The sequence below is a fragment of the Podarcis cretensis genome (genome assembly GCF_951804945.1).
Source record: "Podarcis cretensis genome assembly, chromosome: 1".
NCBI lineage: Eukaryota > Metazoa > Chordata > Lepidosauria > Squamata > Lacertidae > Podarcis > Podarcis cretensis.
The window spans coordinates 13,951,753-13,975,305 of record NC_137170.1 but is presented as its reverse complement, the minus strand read 5'-3'; the positions used below and the strand labels follow the sequence as shown (position 1 = coordinate 13,975,305).

General features: G+C 44.0%; 2 long non-coding RNA genes across 4 annotated transcripts in view; both read right to left on the bottom strand.

Annotated features, from left to right (window-relative positions):
• The window catches only part of LOC307208694, a 284,653-nt gene that overhangs the window by 237,859 nt on the left and 23,241 nt on the right, over positions 1 to 23,553 (bottom strand). The gene's annotated exons all lie outside the window — the stretch shown is intronic.
• On the bottom strand, positions 14,834 to 17,683 carry LOC307199626. Its single transcript, XR_013832105.1, has 3 exons — positions 17,595 to 17,683; positions 16,451 to 16,526; positions 14,834 to 15,867 (listed from the first exon to the last, which is right to left on the bottom strand). It is a non-coding gene; the product is annotated as an uncharacterized lncRNA (long non-coding RNA).

Here is a 23,553-nt window from a genome sequence, read left to right as displayed (position 1 = left end):
CCCAGAGGACAGGATCACACTTCAAAACGACCTTGACAGATTAGAGAACTGGGCCAAAACAAACAAGATGAATTTTAACAGGGAGAAATGTAAAATATTGCACTTGGGCAAAAAAAATGAGAGGCACAAATACAAGATGGGTGACACCTGGCTTGAGAGCAGTACATGTGAAAAGGATCTAGGAGTCTTGGTTGACCACAAACTTGACATGAGCCAACAGTGTGACGCGGCAGCTAAAAAAGCCAATGCAATTCTGGGCTGCATCAATAGGAGTATAGCATCTAGATCAAGGGGAGTAATAGTGCCACTGTATTCTTCTCTGGTCAGACCTCACCTGGAGTACTGTGTCCAGTTCTGGGCACCACAGTTCAAGAAGGACACTGACAAACTGGAACGTGTCCAGAGGAGGGCAACCAAAATGGTCAAAGGCCTGGAAACGATGCCTTATGAGGAACGGCTAAGGGAGCTGGGCATGTTTAGCCTGGAGAAGAGGAGGTTAAGGGGTGATATGATAGCCATGTTCAAATATATAAAAGGATGTCACATAGAGGAGGGAGAAAGGTTGTTTTCTGCTGCTCCAGAGAAGCGGACACGGAGCAATGGCTCCAAACTACAAGAAAGAAGATTCCACCTAAACATTAGGAAGAACTTCCTGACAGTAAGAGCTGTTTGACAGTGGAATTTGCTGCCAAGGAGTGTGGTGGAGTCTCCTTCTTTGGAGGTCTTTAAGCAGAGGCTTGACAACCATATGTCAGGAGTGTTCTGATGGTGTTTCCTGCTTGGCAGGGGGTTGGACTCGATGGCCCTTGTGGTCTCTTCCAACTCTATGATTCTATGATTCTATGAAATGGAGAGTGAGTATTATGGAGCACCTGTAACGATATTGAGCTGGTGGTCTAGATTGCATGTGAGCAACCCAGAGTCCATGAACCAGATGCAAGGTTTTTTTTGTTTTTTGTAATTTAATCTTCATTGATTTTTTTAAATATCAAGTCCCTTCACCACGAAAAGAACAAAAGAAAAAAACAGAGCACATCAATTGCAAAGAAAATGTTACATATCAAATAAAGTTCTTCCGTATGTTGAGACCTCTGTCGTCAGTATGGGTTCTTCGTTTCCTTGTTGACTGCATATTTGTAAATCCTTTAACTTATCATAAATTATCCATAATCTTTGTAGCTTTTAACATTGCAGAAGTTAATCAAAGCACGTCAAAGATTTCATATGAGAACAATGTTCTTTTAAATACAATCTAAATACTGGTAGCTCTCACCTCTGGCTCCTAGAAGCTGTCAGCATGCGACAGCAGCCACAAGCCGGGAAACAGCTTCAACTGGCCGGCTAAACCACGTGAGGTAAGACGATGGGTCTCAAACCCGTGGTAAGTTAGGCAGATGGGGCTCATCCACCTGGGAAGGTGGCCCATTAGGAGTAGGAAAACTCTGATCCTAAATCTCTGCTGTCTTACGGGATAACTTCTGGAGAAGAAAAGGTGCAGTCGTAAACCGCCCTGCGATCCTTGGATGAAAGTTGGTGTAGAAATTTAATAAATAATAATAAGCAAATAATCAATAAGTTTCTTCATAAGGTCAGCCAGTTCTCTCTGGTGCTATTTCTACTGCGGTCAACAGCCAGCCGCTTATGAAATGCAGCAATTTTCTTACCATGATAACAGATCTCTGCAGTTATAGTGACATTTTGCTTAAGTTAATAGCGTTACTCCATTGATCCACCTTGAATTTTCTTCCTTGTTCCCACTCTCCATATATTTACGTTCCCCTTTAAATCATTGTTTACTAGACATTTCTGCTTGTTTTTAAGTGGTTCCTTTCTCACACTTTCCCAGGAATGCATCCAACCCTTCAGAGTTATATTCACCTTTTCATCTATAATTGAAAAGACAACCACTCTGTTCAGTCAAGAGAGTTTTTTTCTGCTTTTGTCCACTGTCTCACGTGAGGCACGTATTATCCTTCCTCATTTGAGCATGCTCAAAAACATGCTTCCTTTACCCCTGATTTTTTTGAAAGGCACAGTGGTCTGACAATATCACTGAGCATTTACTCTCTTATATAGATGGATGGACACATTGCCATCACAATGTATATCAATAGTTATCTCAGTTCTTTAAGTGCCAATAGTTAAATATGGGGCCATTCAAGCGCAAGTGTTAGACATCAGCAGGCTTGGGGGAAGAAGAAAAACAAAATTCCCTAGGGAAAACCTGAGGGTGGAGAACCCAAACTGCCCAATGAGTACTGAGGATGCTCAGTATACAGTGGTACCTCGGGATAAGAACTTAATTCGTTCTGGAGGTCTGTTCTTAACCTGAAACTGTTCTTAACCTGAGGTACCACTTTAGCTAATGGGGCCTCCTACTGCCGCTGCGTGATTTCTATTCTCATTCTGAAGTTCTTAACCCGAGGTATTACTTCTGGGTTAGCAGAGTCTGTAACCTGAAGTGTCTGTAACCTGAAGTGACTGTAACCTGAAGTGTCTGTAACCCGAGGTACCACTATACACGGAATATTTACCGACTGTTGAGGAAGATAGTGGGGAACAGGGAAGATGGAATGAAGTGCCCAGAATCCTGAACATGAGAGCTCTACCCTACAATATTTTGTTGCCGGGGGAGGGAGGGATCAGCCAGTTTCAGTTTCTCGGTTTCTAATCCAAGATAGATGGCTATCATATCTCTTCTCAGTCTCCTCTTATCCAGGCTAAACATACCCAGCTCCTTCAACCATTCCTCATCAGGCTTGGTTTCCAGATCCTTGAACATCCTGGTTGTTCTCCTCTGCACAATTTCTAGCTTGTCAATATCCTTCTTAGACTGTGGCACCCAGAACTGGACACAGTATTCCAGGTGTGGTCAGAGCAAGGCAGAAGAGAGCAGTACTATTACTTCCCTTGATCTGGACAACTTCCGTTGATGTGGCCTAGAATAGCATTAGCTTTTTTGCACACTGTTGACTCATGCTAAGCTTGTGGTCTGCCAAGACCCCCTAGAACCCTTTTACACGTGAATTTTACTGTGAATTGTATAGCTTCACATCAACAGGCGAACAGAATAGAATTCCTCCCCACAGTGGTAGACTACAGGCCAAAATTTGGTGCCACCCCTAGTCCTTGGGCAAAGAGGTACCCAGCTTTTGCAAGGAGGCATGAGGCTCTTGCAGAGTCCTAAAACATTCTCACCTCCTTCCCAAAGCCAGAAACGCACTTGACTAGGCTTTGGGAAGAAGGCAGAGGACTCTAGGACTCTGTCAGGGCCTCTTGTCTCCTTCCCAAAGCCCAGCCCTGTTCGTTGCTTAAAGGTAAAGGTAAAGGGACCCCTGACCATTAGTTCCAGTCGTGGCTGACTCTGGGGTTGCGGCGCTCATCTCGCTTTATTGGCTGAGGGAGCCGGCGTACAGCTTCCGGGTCATGTGGCCAGCATGACTAAGCCGCTTCTGGCGAACCAGAGCAGCACACGGAAACACCGTTTACCTTCCCGCCGGAGCAGTACCTATTTATCTACTTGCACTTTGACGTGCTTTCGAACTGCTAGGTTGGCAGGATTCATTGCTTGCGCAGCCCTAAATCTTCCCTGTGCCCCATTCCTAGTTGCAACTCCCTCATAGTTCTATATAGCTTTGAGCAGTTTGATGATGGTTTATTTAGAGATTGCAATAAAACACCTATTTTAAAACAATTTTCATAAGATACGTATTTAAACAGATGCTTAAATACAATTTTTCAAGTAGTATTTTCTTTAATGCAGATTAATGCAAAAATGGGGTAGAACAGATGAACGAACATGTGCATTTGTCATGGACCAGAAATCAAGTGATCCTTCCATCCCTATTAGAGGCAGCCTTGATGATAAAGACATATTTGAAAAGTCATGGCTATTTTATTCTGGAAATAAGCTAACCACAGGTGTGAGAATTCATTCTGCACCTTCCCGTTTCAGGCGCATTTCATTGTTGCACATGCCAAAGGTGCTAGATTGCCCCTGCCTGTGCATGACAAGTGACAGATCATGAAGTCATGAATTCTCGCAACACGTTGCTTCAAGTATGTGTGCCAGCAATAGCAAATTGTTCGCACTGGATTCTGGGCTCCTCTTTGCGGCTTGGAAGACAGCAGAAAGGTGGGAGGGTGGAAGAATGCAGGTGTTTCCACCTTGTCGGTGACATAAAGGAGATCATTAAAGAAGGTGACAAGCTTCTACTCTGAGCTGTGTAATCTCATTATCTACTGCAGTGGAGGGCGGTGTGCCTGTGAAACAAGATTTCATGGCTGTAGATTGTACAATAAATATTAATGCATCAGTAAATAGATCTGTGGATTTCAGATGAATCGGGCATCTGCAAGTTCTGACCTAACAAGACAAACACAGGTTGCCAAGCATGTATGGTGACCCACCAGAGACTTGATTGAAGCTTTGAGGCTCTTGTCACCCAGAAGGTCTGTAAAAAAACACATAATTACTGGAGGTTGAGAGGGGGGAGCAATGACTCGACCATTTGGCTGCCTGACCATATTCTCTGGCTCCCAGTAAGTTTCTCAGCACAATTTAAAGTGTTGTTGCTGACCTTTAAAGCTCTAAACAGCCTTGGCCCGGTATACCTGAAGTAGCGTCTCCACCCCCATCGCTTAGCCCAGACACCGAGATCCTCCTCCGAGGGTCTTCTGCTGGTTGCCTCACTGTGAGAAGTGAAGTTACAGGGAACCAAGCAGGGGGCCTTCTCGGTAGTGGCACCCGCCCTGTAGAACGCCCTCCCAGCAGATGTCAAGGAGATAATAACTACACAACTTTTAGAGGACAACTGAAGGCAGCCTTATATCAGGAGGTTTTTAATGTTTGATGTTTTTATTATGTTTTTAGATATGCTGTGAGCCACTCAGAGTGGCTGGAGAAACTCAGCCAGATGGGTGGAGTATAATAACAACAACAACATCAACATCAACAACATCAACAACAACAACCAAGTTAATATTGGGATATTATTCCATTCTCCTTCATGCCTCTGAATAGTAATGGTGGAAGACGCAGGCTCCGAGTTGTGCCCAACATCTCCTCTCTTGTGGTTTCCAGCATCCAGCCAGTGTGGTGTAGTGGTTAAGAGTGGTAGACTAGTAATCTGGGGAACTGGGTTCGCTTCCCCGCTCCTCCACATGCAGCTGCTGGGTGACCTTGGGCTAGTCACACTTCTCTGAAGTCTCTCAGCCTCACTCACCTCACAGAGTGTTTGTTGTAGGGGAGGAAGGGAAAGGAGATTGTTAACAGCTTGGAGACTCCTTCGGGTAGTGATAAAGCGGAATATCAAATCCAAACTCTTCTTCTTCTTAATGTCCATGAAGGCAGAGCACAGCCACCCGTTTGCTAAGCTATTTGAAGGAATGGAATGTGAACACTTGGGAAATATGTTCACAGCAATGTTCAGGCAGGGCCTTTTCAGCACCGGCACTGCTGAGTTCAGGGAGGAGGAGGAGCCATCGCTTGGAGCCGGTGCTAGCGCTTGCAGTGGTGCCACGCTCTCTCATGAGTCAGCTGGCCCCGTGAGAGTGTAGCACCGGAAGACATGTGTCCTGATTTTTGCCAGGGGGATGTTGGAGGGTATGGAATTAGTAGAGCCATTGGGCTCATCAGCCAGATCTTCTTAAGTTCTTATGTAAGCCAGGTGAGTGTTGGAGGGAGGAGTGGGAGTTACAGTCGAAGTTTTGTTATTCTTTTGTTATGCATCACTATTTTATGGAACGTAGGCTGATGAGTATACAAAGTGGAATAATGCACCGAGTCACAGATCCCGTTCTGTTCCAGAAATCTTCTGCAAAACACAAAACACCTTGCCTGACATTTGGGCCCAGCAAGCTTTGCTTAAATGCAGGCTGGACCATGGCCACTGTGTCCCTTGGCACCTTTATGCTTACATTGGATTTGATAGGAAAGTCCATTCCAAAAGCTAGACTTAGGCACTATTGACACAGGGAAGTGCCAGCTAATGGGCTGACAGCAGGATTGCTGGTTTATCTAAGGACCTGCCTTGTACAGTACTTTGTGTAACAGTTAATCCAGCCCTGCTGTTTGATGACTCATCTCAGCACTTATCCCAGGAAGGGCTTGTGCAGTTCATATCACTGACTGTGCACCAAAGCTTTCCATGGACTGATGTTTTCAAATAAAAGGAAGCAAGTTCCCCAACCTTCACATTCTTAGAACCTGCTGCCCCAAAATCAAGCTCGATTTGTCTGTTCCAGGAGTTGTAAAATTAGTATGTGCACGACTCTTCCCATCATGTGCTCAGCGCCATTAGAAAGAGCCATGCTGTTTGTGTGGCATTGAACTCATTTCAGCGTTGGGTACTTGCTTTTTTGCTCTGCTGCCAGGAATTTCAATTGGGTATCACAGCTCTTATTGATCCAGAGGAAGATGTTTGTTTGTACGGAAAGTTGAATGCATTATGTTCCACCTTGTAACACTACAAAGCAATATCGCAGGAAAAGAAAACGGTCGCTGCAGAAACTAATAAGATGGTTGCAGAAGTATCATTTCATGGTTTTCACGGTGTGGGGGATGGAATGCCCCGAACGAAAGGTTTTACAGCCTGGTCACATTTAGGGTGGTCTCTACAGGGTTAAAGAAACAACTTTAATCAATAGGCTCAGATACACAATGTCCCGATCATACCATTTCCTGTCTCCACTAATGTAAATAGGAATAAAGACAGGCTTCAGCCTTGAAAATGCCGGTTATGGTGGGATAAGTAAAGAACAACCCACAGCTTAACACCCACTGGCAGAAGAAGATATTTTGTGGTGGATAGGTTGTTGTCTGCCTTTGCCCACTCCATGTGTTTCTATTTCTCTATTAATTTCAGTAGAGATGTCCAGTGCACCATTTTGGAATTCTATACATTAAAATTAAGGAGCAAGGTGATAAAGAGCACTCACACTTTACATTGTGGGTTCCCTTTGCGGGATCACGCGTGGTGCTACAGTTCCCAGGGAGCTTACTGGCAAACAGGGGCTGGCTTGCCTCCCAGCCTCAGTAATTACCGTATTTTTGCTCAATAAGACGCACTTTTTCCCTCCTAAAAAGCAAGAGGAAATGTATATGTGTCTTATGGAGCGAATGCAGACTGTGCAGCTATCCCAGAAGCCAGAACAGCAAGAGGGATCGCTGCTTTCACTGCGCAGTGATCCCTCTTGCTGTTCTGACCGCTTCGATGGAGAGGTGCTGTGCAGCTTTCCCCCTCTGCGCAGCGCCACTTCAGCAAAGCGGGAGGAGAAACGGAGCCCCTTCCATTTCTCCTCCCGCTTTGCTGGAGAGGCACTGCACAGAGGAGAGAAGATTTTTTTTTTCTTGTTCTCCTCCTCTAAAACTAGGTACGTCTTATGGTCGGGTGCATCTTATAGAGCAAAAAATACGGTAAGTTTCTTGCTGGGAGGTGGGGCCAGCCCCATTTATAAGTAGGGGGTGGAACCGACAATAGCCAGGCAGTCAGCTCTGGAGATTCACCCTCCCTACCCACCCTTTGTTTAATGTTTCTTGTTTGCAGGTTAACTTTTTCTTCCTGTTTAGCAGGCACTGCTACAGACTTTGACTGTTTGCTGTTGAAGGACCGGGAAGAAATTGTCCTGCATTGGCAGGTTTTGTCTTCCCCGTAGCAATTTGTCACAACTTTGGTGGTTAATGCCTTAGATGGAATCCTTCAGTCTTTTCTTCCCTATATGGGGGGGGGGCATGAAGTGGTGACTCACCCCCCTTTGGCGGCAATTCCAGGGTCCCCCTCTTAAAGGGGTTATATATATGGGTGTCACTGGCCATACACTGAAAGGTCATCAGTGAACTACCCTGCGTGCAGGGATATGGGCTTGGCTGCCTGCTACACTTACGTCTCGCAGAGCACCCCTATACCCCATTTACCCTAATGAGCCCCAGTTCTCTCTGGCTAGGGGGCTGGGAGGGATAGACGCCCAAGGCCTAAGCTAAGGTCTTGCTACATTCAGAAGTTTAATAAAGTTGTGGCCTAATTTTAATTCCATTTAACGTTGTCAGAGTCTTTATTCCTTCCCTGGGGGCTGGGGCTGTCGCCACCTGGTCACGCAAAACAGAGAGCCAGTGTTGTGTCAGATTGTTGCAATAGGAGCTGGGAGACCAGAGTTCAAATTCGGACTCATCCATGAAACTCAAAACCAGGGGACCAGGGACCAATCACTGTCTCTCAGCCTAACCTAAATCACAGGCTGGTTGTGAGGGTGAAAGGGAGAAGCAGGAAACCATGTTCGCTATCTTGAGCTCCTTGGAAGAAAAGTAGAATATAAATGTAAAAACAACAACACCACCACTCAGGCACACTTAGCTAGATAGCTCAGTTTGTTAGAGAGCAGTGCTGACAATGTCATGGTTGCAGGTTCGATCCCCGGGACAGCTGCATATTCCTGCATTGCAGGGGTGGGACTAGATGACCCTCGGGATCACTTCCAACTCCCAAGAGGGTGGGAGAAGGGGAAACTCATCTAGCATGGGAAGATTCTGGAGCAGATCATTAAGCAAGCAGTCTGTGAGCACCTAGAAAGGAATGCTGTGATCACCAATAGTCAGCATGGATTTCTGAAAAATAAGTCATGCCAGACTAACCTGATCTCGTTTTTTGACAGAATTACAACCCTGGTAGATGAAGGGAACACAGTGGATGTAGCCTACCTTGATTTCAGCAAGGCATTTGAGAAGGTGCCCCATGATATTCTTGTAAAGAAGCTGGTAAAATGCGGTCTTGACTATGCTACCACTCAGTGGATTTGTAACTGGCTGACTGACCGAACCCAAAGGGTGCTCATCAATGGTTCCTCTTCATCCTGGAGAAGAGTGACTAGTGGGGTGCCACAGGGTTCTGTCTTGGGCCCGGTCTTATTCAACATCTTTATCAACGACTTGGATGACGGACTCAAGGGCATCCTGATCAAATTTGCAGATGACACCAAACTGGGAGGGGTGGCTAACACCCCAGAGGACAGGATCACACTTCAAAACGACCTTGACAGATTAGAGAACTGGGCCAAAACAAACAAGATGAATTTTAACAGGGAGAAATGTAAAGTATTGCACTTGGGGGGGGGGGGGGATGAGAGGCACAAATACAAGATGGGTGACACCTGGCTTGAGAGCAGTACATGTGAAAAGGATCTAGGAGTCTTGGTTGACCACAAACTTGACATGAGCCAACAGTGTGACGCGGCAGCTAAAAAAGCCAATGCAATTCTGGGCTGCATCAATAGGAGTATAGCATCTAGATCAAGGGAAGTAATAGTGCCACTGTATTCTGCTCTGGTCAGACCTCACCTGGAGTACTGTGTCCAGTTCTGGGCACCACAGTTCAAGAAGGACACGGACAAACTGGAACGTGTGCAGAGGAGGGCAACCAAAATGGTCAAAGGCCTGGAAACGATGCCTTATGAGGAACGGCTAAGGGAGCTGGGCATGTTTAGCCTGGAGAAGAGGAGGTTAAGGGGTGATATGATAGCCATGTTCAAATATATAAAAGGATGTCACATAGAGGAGGGAGAAAGGTTGTTTTCTGCTGCTCCAGAGAAGCGGACACGGAGCAATGGATCCAAACTACAAGAAAGAAGATTCCACCTAAACATTAGGAAGAACTTCCTGACAGTAAGAGCTGTTTGACAGTGGAATTTGCTGCCAAGGAGTGTGGTGGAGTCTCCTTCTTTGGAGGTCTTTAAGCAGAGGCTTGACAACCATATGTCAGGAGTGCTCTGATGATATTTCCTGCTTGGCAGGGGGTTGGACTCGATGGCCCTTGTGGTCTCTTCCAACTCTATGATTCTATGATTCTATGAGCTGACCGTGTTCTGTGCATGCAGCAGCTTAGCTGGATCTATTGTGGTTTTATATCTAAATTGAACATTAGCAGTAATGTTCTCACCGAGGAAAAGCCAGAGTCGGTGGGCAAGTGCAGAAACGCTCTCACTGCGAGCATCTGAACTGAGATGCACCATTTTGCAAACTGCTGGTGAAACTTGTAGAAAAACAATAATCCTGGGAAATGTAATTATCAGTCCCGAGGAACGGCATATGCAGAGCACACACACCAACCCACGCGCAGAGAAAAAAGAACAACCACCGGTTTGTGAAACTCAAGGTAAAGGTAAAGGTAAAGGTACCCCTGCCCGTACGGCCAGTCTTGACAGACTCTGGGGTTGTGCGCCCATCTCACTTAAGAGGCCAGGGGCCAGCGCTGTCCGGAGACACTTCCGGGTCACGTGGCCAGCGTGACGAAGCTGCTCTGGCCAGAGCCAGAGCCAGAGCCGCACACGGAAACGCCGTTTACCTTCCCGCTGGTAAGCGGTCCCTATTTATCTACTTGCACCCGGAGGTGCTTTCGAACTGCTAGGTTGGCAGGCGCTGGGACCGAGCAGCGGGAGCCGCAGGGATTCGAACCGCCGACCTTTCGATCAGCAAGCCCTAGGCGCTGAGGCTTTAACCCACAGCGCCACCTGTTCAGAGTAGGCAGCAGCAAAGAGGGGGGTGGGGGAAGCAAGCCCAACCTTATAATAGAGAAGAATCTATTCCAGTTGCAGGTCTCCTCTAAGAACTCAGAGACGGCCCAGGTGAATTGCATGCACTTATCATGTCAGAGACATGCAGGCATCTTGCTGAATTACTAGAGGTTTGCAGATTTGCTCCATTTACAGGATTTCTTCGTTTCTGAATGAACTGTGCAATAGATTAGGGACGTTCACTTCTGTTCAGGAGGAGGGGAGGCAGTGGAACTGTGTGTATGTGTGTATGTATGATAAGATTTGGGCAAATGGCCTTTTATAGCATTTTGCTCCTGGCTTTGGAAGAAACCTAAACAGATGATGCTGTAAAGAAGATTTATATATATATATATATATATATATATATATATATATATATAATTAATAATAATAATAATAATAATAATAATAATAATAATAATAGCAACAAAAGTCCATTTTTTCCTCCCCCACCCCATTCTGGAGTTGTGTACTGAAAGACCACCTCAGTGGATTGTACCTAATCACAACCTTTCAACACTATCAGGCATGGCCCATTAGAGGCACCAGTCTTCCAAAACAAATTACTTACTGTAATCCCTCTCCTGATGTATGCAGTAAAAGACAATAGCACAGCTCATCGGCCAGCACTGCTCTTTGAGATTTATAGTGTGCAACTAAGCAAACTTCCATTTATAGTTATATCCCCAAACTGACCCACAAGCCACAAAGAGTATTAAAACAGTTGCACTCTTAATGGCACAGGCCCTTTACTGCTACAAAACTAATGTCGGCTCATTGTGGATTCATGGAACAACAGAGGTTTACAGCCGATAAGGATCTCAAACACCTTTTCCCTCTGCCTAATACTGTGCTGTCATTTCAGCAGTGCAAACAGAGGACTCTTGATGGTTGCAACAGGATCAGTACCCCCAAGTGATGCCTTTGCTAAATTTATGGAAGCAGCGAACGCTTCCTTTCTCCCATTGCCACTGCTATATGTTTCAAAGGGACAAGCATCAGATCATATAAATATGTCCTTCTCACAAGTGCTGCAGGACGTATTAACTTGTAGACATGCCACTATCCTGCTGTCAAAAGCCTCTTGCTATCAGAAAGTTATTCCTGATGTTTAGTCAGGATCTCCTTTCTTGTAACTTGAAGACATTGGTGCAGGTCCAACCCTCCAGAGCAGAAGAAAAACAAGCTTGCTCCATCTTCCATGTGACAGCCCTTGAGATATTTGAAGATAGCTATCATATCTCCTCCCAGTCTCCTATTTTCCAGGCCCAACTGCCTCAACCATTCCTTTAAATCCTTGGTTTCCAGATCCTTGATCATCTTGGTTGCCGTCCTCTGCACACATTACAGCTTATTATTTTTCTTAAATTGTGGTGCCCCAAACTGGACAAAGGACTCCAGGTGTGGTCTGACCAAAGCAGAATAAAGGTAAAGGGACCCCTGACCCTTAGGTCCAGTTGTGACTGACGACACTGGGGTTGCGACACTCATCTCGCTTTATTAGCCGAGGGAGCCGGCATACAGCTTCCGGGTCATGTGGCCAGCATGACTAAGCCACTTCTGGCGAACCAGAGCAGCGCACGGAAACACCGTTTACCTTCCTGCTGGAGCAGTACCTATTTATCTACTTGCACTTTGACGTGCTTTTGAACTGCTAGGTTGGCAGGAGCAGGGACCGAGCAACCGGAGCTCACCCCGTCACAGGGATTCGAACCGCCGACCTTCTGATCGGCAAGTCCTAGGCTCTGTGGTTTAGCCCACAGTGCCACCTGCATCCCTTACCTATTATACTCAGTAGATATACCTCTGGTTTTTTTCTCTAAAGTAACTCTGAGCATCTTTTATATTTCCTCATTAATTATACCCCTCTTTTTTAAACTTTTCCACAGCCCCACCATAGATGTGCCCTCTGCCTCCTTGCATTTCCAGCATAAATTGGAGTTTGATTTGTATATTTTGGAAAGTTTTACTGGGGTCATATGCCATCTGTAAAACATTTTCATTATATTTTCTTCTATAGTATAGTGTGCAGTAAATTTTATATCATTCTTTAACAGCCTTTCCCACTGCTCCAATTGTATTACATACCCAATGTCCTGTGCCCATTTAATCTGTACTTCTTTTACTTGGTCATCCTTTAAACTCCATTCCAATAATAAATCATAAACTCTTGATAATAATTTTTGATTACTTCCTAATAAAACTTTTTGTAATAACAAATCTTCTTTTCCAAATCCTCGGGTCTTTTTATCCGAGTTAAAGACGTTGCTTAATTGCTGATATTGGAGCCAGTCTGTGATATAATGCCTTATTTCTACAAATGTTTTCAACTTTGCTTGTCCCCGGTCCTCCTTTAATAATTGACTGTATGTTCCCAAATTTCCAGTCATATTTAGTTTTTTAGCTGAAAAGGCCTCTAGTGGTGATAGCCATCATGTTGTGTACAGTTGTAACAATGACTGATAAGCAGTCTAAACCTTCTACAGTGCACCTCTGATTACGGTGGTACCTCGGGTCACAAACACCTCAGGTTACAGACTCCGCTAACCAGGAAGTAGTACCTCGGGTTAAGAACTTGATCTCACAATGAGAACAGAAATTGTGTAGCGGCATAAGGAGGCCCCATTAGCTAAAAGTGGTACCTCAGGTTAAGAACGGTTTCCGGTTAAGAGCGGACCTCTGGAACGAATTACCGTATTTTTCGCCCCATAGGACGCACTTTTCCCCCTCCAAAAATGAAGGGGAAATGTGTGTGCATCCTATGGGGCGAATGCAGGCTTTCGCTGAAGCCTGGAGAGCGAGAGGCATCGGTGTGCACTAACCCCTCTCGCTCTCCAGGCTTCAGGAAGCTATCCGCAAGCCTTGCAAGCCCGGCGGGAGTTCCTGCGGGCTCACAAGGCTTGCGGGCAGCAGCCTGCAGCCCCGGTGAGTGCCTGCAAGCCTTGCGCGCCTGGCGGGAGGTCCCGCCGGGCATGCAAGGCTTGGGGCGGCAGCCGCGGCTGGGGGGGGGAGGGTTTATTCATTTCCCCTCCAAAAAAACGATGTGCGTCCTATGGGCCGGTGCGCCCTATAGGACGAAAAATACGGTAAGTTCGTAACCAGAGGTACCACGGTATATGATTTGTAAAACCTTTATGGACTTTAACTTTATTGTAGGCCAGATAGGCGTGCCACCCATATCTATTGTCAAAACTTTCTATATCCAAAATATCTAATTTATCTTAACATAATCCAATCTTTAATCAAATTATACACTCTGCTACATAATAAATTTTTAGATTTGGAAGGGCAAAACCTCCTCTCCCTGTCCTATCTGTCATTAGTTTATATTTGATGTGGGGCTTTTTTCCTTGCCAGATAAATTCTGGCAAAAATTTCCTCTATTCCTCGAAGCAATCATATTTTGTTATTATTGGAATCATTTGAAATAGAAAGAGAAACTTTGGAAGCATATTCATTTTTAACACAGAGATTCTTCCCCATAGTGATAATTTCAATTTTGACCAGATTTCTAGGTCTTTTTTAATTTCTTTCTAAATCTTTTTATAATTGTCTTCATATTAATTGACATTTTTCATTGTAATTTCAATACCCAGATATTTTGCTTTAACTATCTCTAAACCTGTTTTTTTCCTTTAATTCTGTTTTCTCTTGGTTCTGTATATTCTTGACGATTAATTTTGTTTTTACTTTATTAAGTTTGAACTCTGAAACTTCACCAAATTCTGTTATTTTTTTCTAAAGCTTTGGGAATGCTCTTTAATGGATTTTCTAATGTTAGTATCAAATCATCAGCAAAAGCTTTTAGCTTAAAATACCAACTTCCTAGTGTTATTCCTTTGATTTCTTCCTCTTTCCTGATTACCAAATTTAGTATTTCCAGTGTTAATATACATAATAAAGGGGATAAGGGGCAGCCCTGTCTTGTTCCTTTTTCAATCAAAACGTGTTCTGATTTTTCATTATTGATTATTAAATTTGCTTTTTGCTTTTCGTAGATGGCTTTTATTCCATTGGTGAAGCATTCTCCCATTCTTAAGAATTCTTAAGAATTTCCAAGAAAGATTATCGAAGGCCTTCTCGGCATCAACCAACACGAAGGCAGCTTTTTTATTAGGTCTCCAGTCTAGATATCCTATCAAGTCTATAATAATAGTAGTAGTAGTAACAACAACAACAACAACAACAACAGCAACAATAAATTTATTTGTACCCCAGGGACGCGCTCAGGGTGGCTAACATCATAAAACTAACGCAGTATACAAAGAACATAAAAACAGGTAATCAATTAATTAAAATACATCTTAAAATTAGTTCAGAACAAATGAAAATCTGGACAGATGGCAGTCTATGGGTAAAATTGAGAGTGGTTAATATTCTCCAAAGCCAACTGTTACCATTGGTCGTATTGCCCTCATATTGTTTTTCATATGGCGATCTAGGAGAAACCCCGACTGGTCTTTGTTAATTATTACTTTTAAAACCAATTTTAATCTATTCACTAAAATACCTGTATAAATCTTGAAATAGTTATTTAGAAGTGAAATTGGTTGGTAGTTGCTGACCATTTCTCTGGATGACCCCTGTTTGTGGATTAGAACAATGTTTGCTTCTTCCCATGTATGTGGAATTTTCCCTTTTTGTATTCTATCATTCATGAGTTTTTGGAGTGTTGGTGCTAAGACTTCTTCCAATTTCTTGTAATGTATTATGGGGAGCCCATCAACATGCAAGTTCTTTTTATTAATTTGGCTTCTACATCTTCATTTTGCTTTTCTGGTATACCTCTGATGCACAGAATAAGTTCTCTGTGGTGCATTTTGAGTATAGCTATTTGATCTAATGTTTCTTCTTGCACTTTTTAAAACTCCATCATTTCATCTGTTAAATCGCCCATCAGAATCTTTTTCTGGTCTGCAAATTCCATTAAATCATTCTTTTTTTCTTTTTTTAAAACATTGTCCCGTTTTAACTTGAAGGTTCTCCGAACTGTCTCTCAGTAGAGGTTTGATCTCTGCTGTAGCAGTCATCTCAACAAGTGCACCCTGAATTATTTCACACACATAGTGGTACATTGATGTGCTGGTTCTTATGTGGAACTTCTCACTCTGCAATAACTTCAGGCAAATCTGTTTATCTTCCAGTAGGCCATTGGTTTTCAACCAGTATGTTGTGGCACCCTGGGCTGACTTGATGGATGTTCAGGGGAGCCCCAGTGACTGTCCTTTCATTAACTTGCAGCCCATACTTTTTGGCATTCTCGCTTTCTTTCCAGGGAACATTTGGGGAGCAGGCAGCTTTAACTTGTAGCCCATTATCTTCCTGAAATAAAACAGGAGCAACAAAAAAGTGGGGAAACGCTTTTGTATGACTGTTTATCTACTTACCCCCCCCCCAATCCCACAAAAATCCTCCCCAGCTTCATTAATTTAACAGTTCCTTGGTTTTAAACAGAGGGCTTGAAAAATGCAAGAAAACAGTAAAGTAGCTTGGTGGTGTGCATGTCTGGATGTGTGTGTGCTTTATCAGGAGGAATTTAAAAAACAAAATCCAGAATGGGGGAAATTTATTTCTCTACACAAGTATAGCAGATTGAATGATATATGCTCAGAAATGGAAAGAGGGAACAATACCAACAAAGGAGGAATGGCAGATGAGATTGGTGGAATATATAGCATAGGTATCAACTTTTCCCTTTTCTTGCAAGGAATCCTATTCAGAATAAGGGAATTTCCCTTTTTTTAAAAAAGGGAAACGTTGACAGCTATGATATATAGAATTAGCTAACTCAACTAATAAAATAAGACACTGGTTTTCAACCAGTGTGCCATGGCACCCTGGGGTGACTTGTGTTATGTTCAGGGGAACCCCAGTGACTGTCCTTTCATTAACTTGCAGTCCATACCTTTCGGCATTCTCTCTCTCTATCTCCAGGGAACATTTGGGGAGCAGGCAGCTTTAACTTGTAGCCCATTATCTTCCTGAAATAAAACAGGAGCAACAAAAAAGTGGGGAAACATTTTTGTATGACTGTTTATCTACTTAAAATCCCCCCCCCCCCACAAAAATCTCACAAAAATCCTCCCCAGCTTCAGTAACTTAACTGTTCCTTGGTTTTAAATAGCAGGTTTCGATTAAACACTTACAATTAATAGAATAAATATAGCATATATAAGGATGGTGTAAAAAGCGTGGAAAGTTTAACAACATTATAAATCTAATACACAAAAAATGTAAGACATACTAAAAAATGCAAAAGAAGGCATTATGTAAAAACAAACCAGAAAAGGAAGTTGAAAGAAGTCATAGAGGGGAAGGAATTTTTTGGAAATTGTATTTCTTCTTCTTTATATGATGTGAAAAATTGATGTATTAAAATATAAAACCTAAGAAAAATTGATGAAAAATAATAATAATTTTTTTAAAATGAAATAAAAAAGGACTTTAAGAAACTTTCCCGTGTCTCTATACTTTCCTGGGCAACCAGCCAGGAGCTACTAACAGCATCTTCACAACACCTCAATCTCGGCTACATTGTCAGAATCTGTGGAAGATAAAACTACACAAGTTACCGTACTTTTCTGTGTATAAGACGACCTTTTTTTACCCAAAATTTAATTATAAAATGGGGGGGGGTCGTGTTATACATGGGTAGTGCCTTTTTTGGGGATGTGCGATGGTTGTTGCAGCAAGCAGGAGAGTGTGAGTGGTGATTGAACGGATGATTGGTAACTGCGGCAATGTCCGCTGTTTATTGGCTAGTGCTGCTGTCAATTGGGAGTGACTTGCGGCTGCTTTTGCTCATCAGGGAGGCGATAGGCTGCTTTAGCGACATGTGCGATTGAAAGTGGCGCTTCAGAGGGCGGGTGATTTTTGCTAACTGCCTCCCAAAGACAACTCTGGGCAATCTCCCCCCCATTTTCTTAATTTTTAGTCCCCCAAAATAGGGGGGCATCTTATACATGGGGGCGTCTTATAGATAGAAAAATATGGTAGTTTACAGCTGCTCCGAAAAATGGGACTATTTACAAACATAAAGACATACCTACCTGTTGATTTGTAGTCCTTAATGTATCCTTAATGTTGTGGAAGTGGAACACTTCTGTTGGGTCTTGATAAGCATCTGACATCTTGTTCTTGTTCCTGTCGGATGGCACTGCTACTTGGACACTGGTTATCTGTTTCTTCTTGTTCATCATCTCTTGTAGGTGGCAGAACAGTAGAAGGCAGATCTGAACTGCTACATATTACTTCAGGAAAGTACACGAAGTCTTATGTTTCTCCCTCTGCTGAAAAGTTTCCTCTCTTGTCAGATTTACTGTGTTCATCATACCTTGACTTTTCCTGTTTTCAAGTCTATAACTCTGCAACCCAGAAGAAAGTTCTACCATAATTTCTTTTTCTGCTCTGGAGTCAAGCTTGGGCCTACTTGGGTACACAGACAAAAGCGATGCTGTCTAATACAGGTATGTGTGACAAGTTAGGTACTCTTCTGTTCCAAAGTTCAACGTAGCTGGCTACTGCATCTTCCCACCTGTGCTTGGGAAAGCCTGTACCAGGCAGCATGCACTGGGTCATCTTCATAAGAGACCTAAACTTTCTCTCTGCAACTGAGTTCTTGTTGTAGAGCGGGACAAACGCTCCTCATGTGTGCAATTCCTTCCTCTTCCAAGAGGGTTCTCATATTTTATGAACAAAACTCACCACTGTTGTCATCCATAAGTGCTGTGGGTTTCCTGTGGAGCCATGGCAAGGTATTTTCTGAACATCTCAAAGGTTCTGTTTTTCTCCTTGAGAAAATGCACAACGCAGTATCTTGGAAAATCACCAAGGATATTAAAATGTACTTATTTTTCCTTAGTGAGGGAACATTAAGTGAGCCACACACATCAGCATAGATGGTATCAAGCACTCAGGTGCTTCTCTGCTGAGTACACGGGGGGGAAATGGGGTTCAACACTTCTCTGCTTGATGCACCAAGGGTTACCTTCATCCCTCTTGCGAACTCCTTGCATTGCAACTCTTAAATGCCTTTAACGTCTCTGTGGTCAAGCTTTCTGTACCAAAGTTCTAAGTCTGTTCATCATTCTGGCTGATAAAGCACTGCAGACTGGAGTTATGAAAGATTAGTCTCATATACACTATTAAGTAGACTTGCTTCTGTATACAGTTCCCCATCTCTGGTTACCTGGCACTTTCCATTCTCAAACAATACATGGAAACCTTTTCTGTCCAAGGTTAGGAACATTGTCATCTGGCTGTTACAATCTTGGCTTCAAGCCGCGAACTAAACAAATATTTCACAAACGTGGGATGAGATGCTTTCTTGCAAATCCAAATGTGCTTTCCAAATTTTGAAGCTTTGCAGTAGCTGGTCCACCATGTTTGGTTTGAATCATCCGGGCACCTCTGATATTATCGAAGATAACAGAGACTGCTGATTTATTTTGCTTTCCCCATATCTTTGAGGCATCATTATCACTGAGATTTTCTTTCTTAACACATTCTAAATGCCCAGTCTATCAATCCAGCCCGTAGGCATCTCCTCCAATGTATAAAATTGTTCTGAGTTAGCTTAAGTGATTTGAAGCTTTCTTCCTCAGTTGGATTCTCCACATACACACCCACACCCACACCCACACCCACACACAGAGAGAGAGAGATTCTACACACACACACACACACACACAAACACACACAGAGAGAGAGAGAGAGAGAGAGAGAGAGATTGGAAAATTAAAATCAGAAAAAGTGCCAAAAATCCAAAATTCAAAAAAGCAAAAAATTAAAATTCAAAAATATAGCTTCTAAAAGAAAAAACTATGTTGCAGCAGAAGGGGAGGAGTTAATCCCTTTACAATTAAAATGGCATCACCACGTGGTTACCAAGAAATAATATTTATCTACGTTGGTTCGAGTCCTATCCATAAAAGAAAGCAAGTTACCAAAATCATTTTTTGATTTAGTGGACAATCTTGGATTAACTGATGTTTGGAGACTTAAAACCCCTACAACAAAACAGTTTACATTCTTTGCTAAACCAAATCAAAGTTCGGGAAGAACAGATTACATATGGCCCTCCAGGGAGTAAATTCCAAGAGTATCCAAAACTGAGATTCTCCCAAGGCCATTAGGGGATCATAATTTGTTATATATGGAGTTAGAAGGAAAAGAACAATCATCCTTTAGATGGAGGATGAAAGTCTGTTTGATGATTAAAAAATAGTGAAAAAAGCAAAAGAGACAATAGCAGATTATTTCAAGTGGAATTTAAATAAACGAACCGGCATTGACATCGTATGGGATGCAAGTAAAGCAGTAATACCAAATAATAGTTTTCAAAAAAGAGAAAGAGAAAAAAAGAAAGTGGAAATTCTCACCCACCTCATGGAGAATGAGAGATTGTTAACAATAAAGCCTAAAGATGAACCAATAAAACAAAATATTAAGATGTTGCAAACTCAGTTTTCCATGATGGTGAACCAAGAAGTGGAGTGGAAGATAAAATTAATGAGACAAAAGAATTTTGAATCGGCAAATAAAACTGGCAAATTATTAGCATGGCAATTAAAGCCACGTCAAAGTCAAAATACAATCAATAAAATAAGAGAAGCAGATATGGTAACTGAGGTTCCAGAAGAAATCGGAAAGATCTTTCAGAAATTTTATAAATACTTGTATAGGAAAGAGAAGGGAGGATACAAGAAAATAGATATTTACAAAGATATAAATTACAGCAAATCCCACGAGAAAAAAGTGAACAGTTGAATCGACAAATAACGGCGCAGGAAATTGAAATGGCAATAAAGTGTATGAAGTTGGGGAAAGCCCCAGGACCGGATGTTATTTTGGCAAAATATAATATTCTTAGTGGATAACTGACAACAGTATTGTGGGAAGTTTGAATAATATCCTGAAAGAAGGGAAAATTCCAAATACCTGGAAAGAAGAATATATTACGATTTCATTACTGAAGAATAATTACAAGTTGTTTGCTGATATTTTGACCAATAGATTAAATGAGCTAATCCATAAACATCAAGCATGTTTTATTCCTGGATGACAATTGAAAGATAATGTTAGGAATATAGTGGACATAATTGGATATTTGGAGACCAGGAATGAGACCAGGAATTGACGCGGAAAAAGCTTTTGAAAGAAAATTTGAAAATGATGGGAGTAGGGGGGATTCTTTTGAGAGGAATAGGAGTTATATATTCAAAGCAAAAAGCGAAATAGATATCGAACAACACTTTGACCAAAAGCAGCCTTTTCTCCCTTCATGGAGGGAAGAGCCCCCTTCCTTAATAGGGGGAACAACCTCCTCCTCTCATGGGAAGAGCTATTCCTTTTCTCCTGTTTTTCTTGTTTTCCTCCTCCCAAAAGCCTTATGGTCTGCTGCGTCTTTTGGAGCGAAAAATACGGTATTCCTTTTCTTCTGGTGCAATCAACTCATGGGAATGAGAGCAGCCTCATCCACTCACGGGAAGAGCAGTCTTTTCTCCTCTCATGGAGGGAAGAGCCCCCTTCCTTAATAGGGGGAGCAACCTCCTTCTCTCATGGGAAGAGCTATTCCTTTTCTCCTGGTGCAAGAAACTCAGGGGAATAACCGCCCACTTTCACTCACGGAAAGAGCTGCCTCCTTCCCTTCCGAAACGAGCAGCCTCATCCACTCACGGGAAGAGCAGCCTTTACTCCTCTCATGGAGGGAAGAGCCCCCTTCCTTAATAGAGGGAGCAACCTCCTCCTCTCATGGGAAGAGTTATTCCTTTTCTCCTGGTGCAAGCAACTCAGGGGAATAACAGCTCATCTTCACTCACGGGGAGAGCTGCCTCCTTCTCAACCGAGTCGAGCAGCCTCATCCACTCATGGGAAGAGCAGCCTTTACTCCTCTCATGGAGGGAAGAGCCCCCTTCCTTAATAGAGAGAGCAACCTCCTTCTCTCATGGGAAGAGCTATTCCTTTTCTCCTGGTGCAACTCATGGGAATAACAGCCCACCTTCACTCACGGGGAGAGCTGCCTCCTTCTCAACCGAGTCGAGCAGCCTCATCCACTCACGGGAAGAGCAGCCTTTTCTCCTCTCATGGAGGGAAGAGCCCCCTTCCTTAATAGGGGGAGCAACCTCCTCCTCTCATGGGAAGAGCTATTCCTTTTCTCCTGGTGCAACTCAGGGGAATAACAGCCCATCTTCACTCACGGGGAGAGCTGCCTCCTTCTCAACCGAGTCGAGCAGCCTCATCCACTCACGGGAAGAGCAGCCTTTTCTCCTCTCATGGAGGGAAGAGCCCCCTTCCTTAATAGGGGGAGCAACCTCCTCCTCTCATGGGAAGAGCTATTCCTTTTCTCCTGGTGCAACTCAGGGGAATAACAACCCATCTTCACTCACGGGGAGAGCTGCCTCCTTCTCAACCGAGTCGAGCAGCCTCATCCACTCACGGGAAGAGCAGCCTTTACTCCTCTCATGGAGGGAAGAGCCCCCTTCCTTAATAGAGGGAGCAACCTCCTCCTCTCATGGGAAGAGCTATTCCTTTTCTCCTGGTGCCAGCAACTCATGGGAATAACAGCCCACCCTTCTCTCATGGGGAAAGCTGCCTCCTTCTCTTCTGAGTTGAGCAGCCTCATCCTCTCATGGGAAGAGCAGCCTTTTCTCTTGAAATATACTCAGAGTCGAGTGTGGATTTCATGCTCTTTATTCAGCTCCTAGTAGCGAGAAAGTTCCCCCAAAACATCTGCTTTATATACATTATTTACACAATGGGCCCCATGTGATTGGCTAATTCTGGGAATCTCCTGAAGGCCAATCAGGTTGCAGATTCACTTCCACCTGAAACTGGATTGGGTGGCTCCTGCTGACCAATCAGACTGCTGCATTCTGAATCCTATTGTTCTAGGACCAATCAGACTGCTGTATTTTCGATCCTATTCAACTCAGTACATAACACCCCTCCCCTTTAAAGTCCAGTCCTGCCCGGGAGGTTGCATTCATAGTCCTCAAGGTATGCCGGCCGCCTACGTATGCGTTGAGGCCTGGGGTGTTCCCTGGTCAGGGGTTCGGGTTTTGCTTGTTCTGAGGATGCTGGCTGTGATGGGGCCGTTTGGTCTGGCGCAACCAGCTCACTCAGTCATGGCTCTGGTTTTGGCATCATTTTGGCCTCACGGGTCGTCTCTGTATTTACTGATTCTGCCTACCCTGCTGGCCCCTCTTGCTCTACGGGCCTCACTGCCCTACTGTTTCGTTGGGACTCCTCTGACCTGTCCTCCTCCTGGTTTTTTCCCGGGAATCATCGCCGTAGCTGGTTGCAGTGGCAGCGCCAGCATTGCCCCCTCTCCATTAGCACCTTGTACGACACGGGGCCCGTGACCCTGGTGACTGTGGCGGGTACTCATGAAGGGCCTGCCCCAAAATTCTTTGCGTACACTGGGTGCTGGGCCATGAAGGTCCGGGGGTTCCTGCCTTCCCCCACCACTGCCTCATCCTGAGTTCTGTCGGGGTGAAGGTGGTCCAGTCTGATTGTGAGGTGCCGGCCCATTAGTAGTTCAGCGGGGTTCCGGCCAGTCGTTGAGCTGGGGGTGCTGTGCTGTGCTAGAAGGAATGTGGCCAGTCAGTACACCCAATCCCCTTGTGTCATGTAGCGGAGGGTGTCCTTGGTGGTCCACACCATGCGCTCTGCTTGGCCATTGGTGGCAGGGTGGGATGGCGCAGAGCAGACGTGGTGGATGGTGTTCTGCGCTGTGAAGGTCTGGAATTCTCTTGACACAAATGTGGTTCCGTTGTCTGAGATGACAGTGTCAGGGAGTCTGTGGGTTGCAAACAGCCTGCGTAGTACCTGGGTGGCTGCGGACGTAGAAGTGGACGGTACTAGTGTGACTTCCAGCCATTTGGTGTAGGAGTCCACCACTATGAAGAATGTTTTCCCCTGAAAGGGGCCAACGAAGTCCACGTGCAGGCATGACCATGGTGCTTGGGCGGGCTCCCAGGATAGGAATGGGGCCCTTGGGGGATCTGG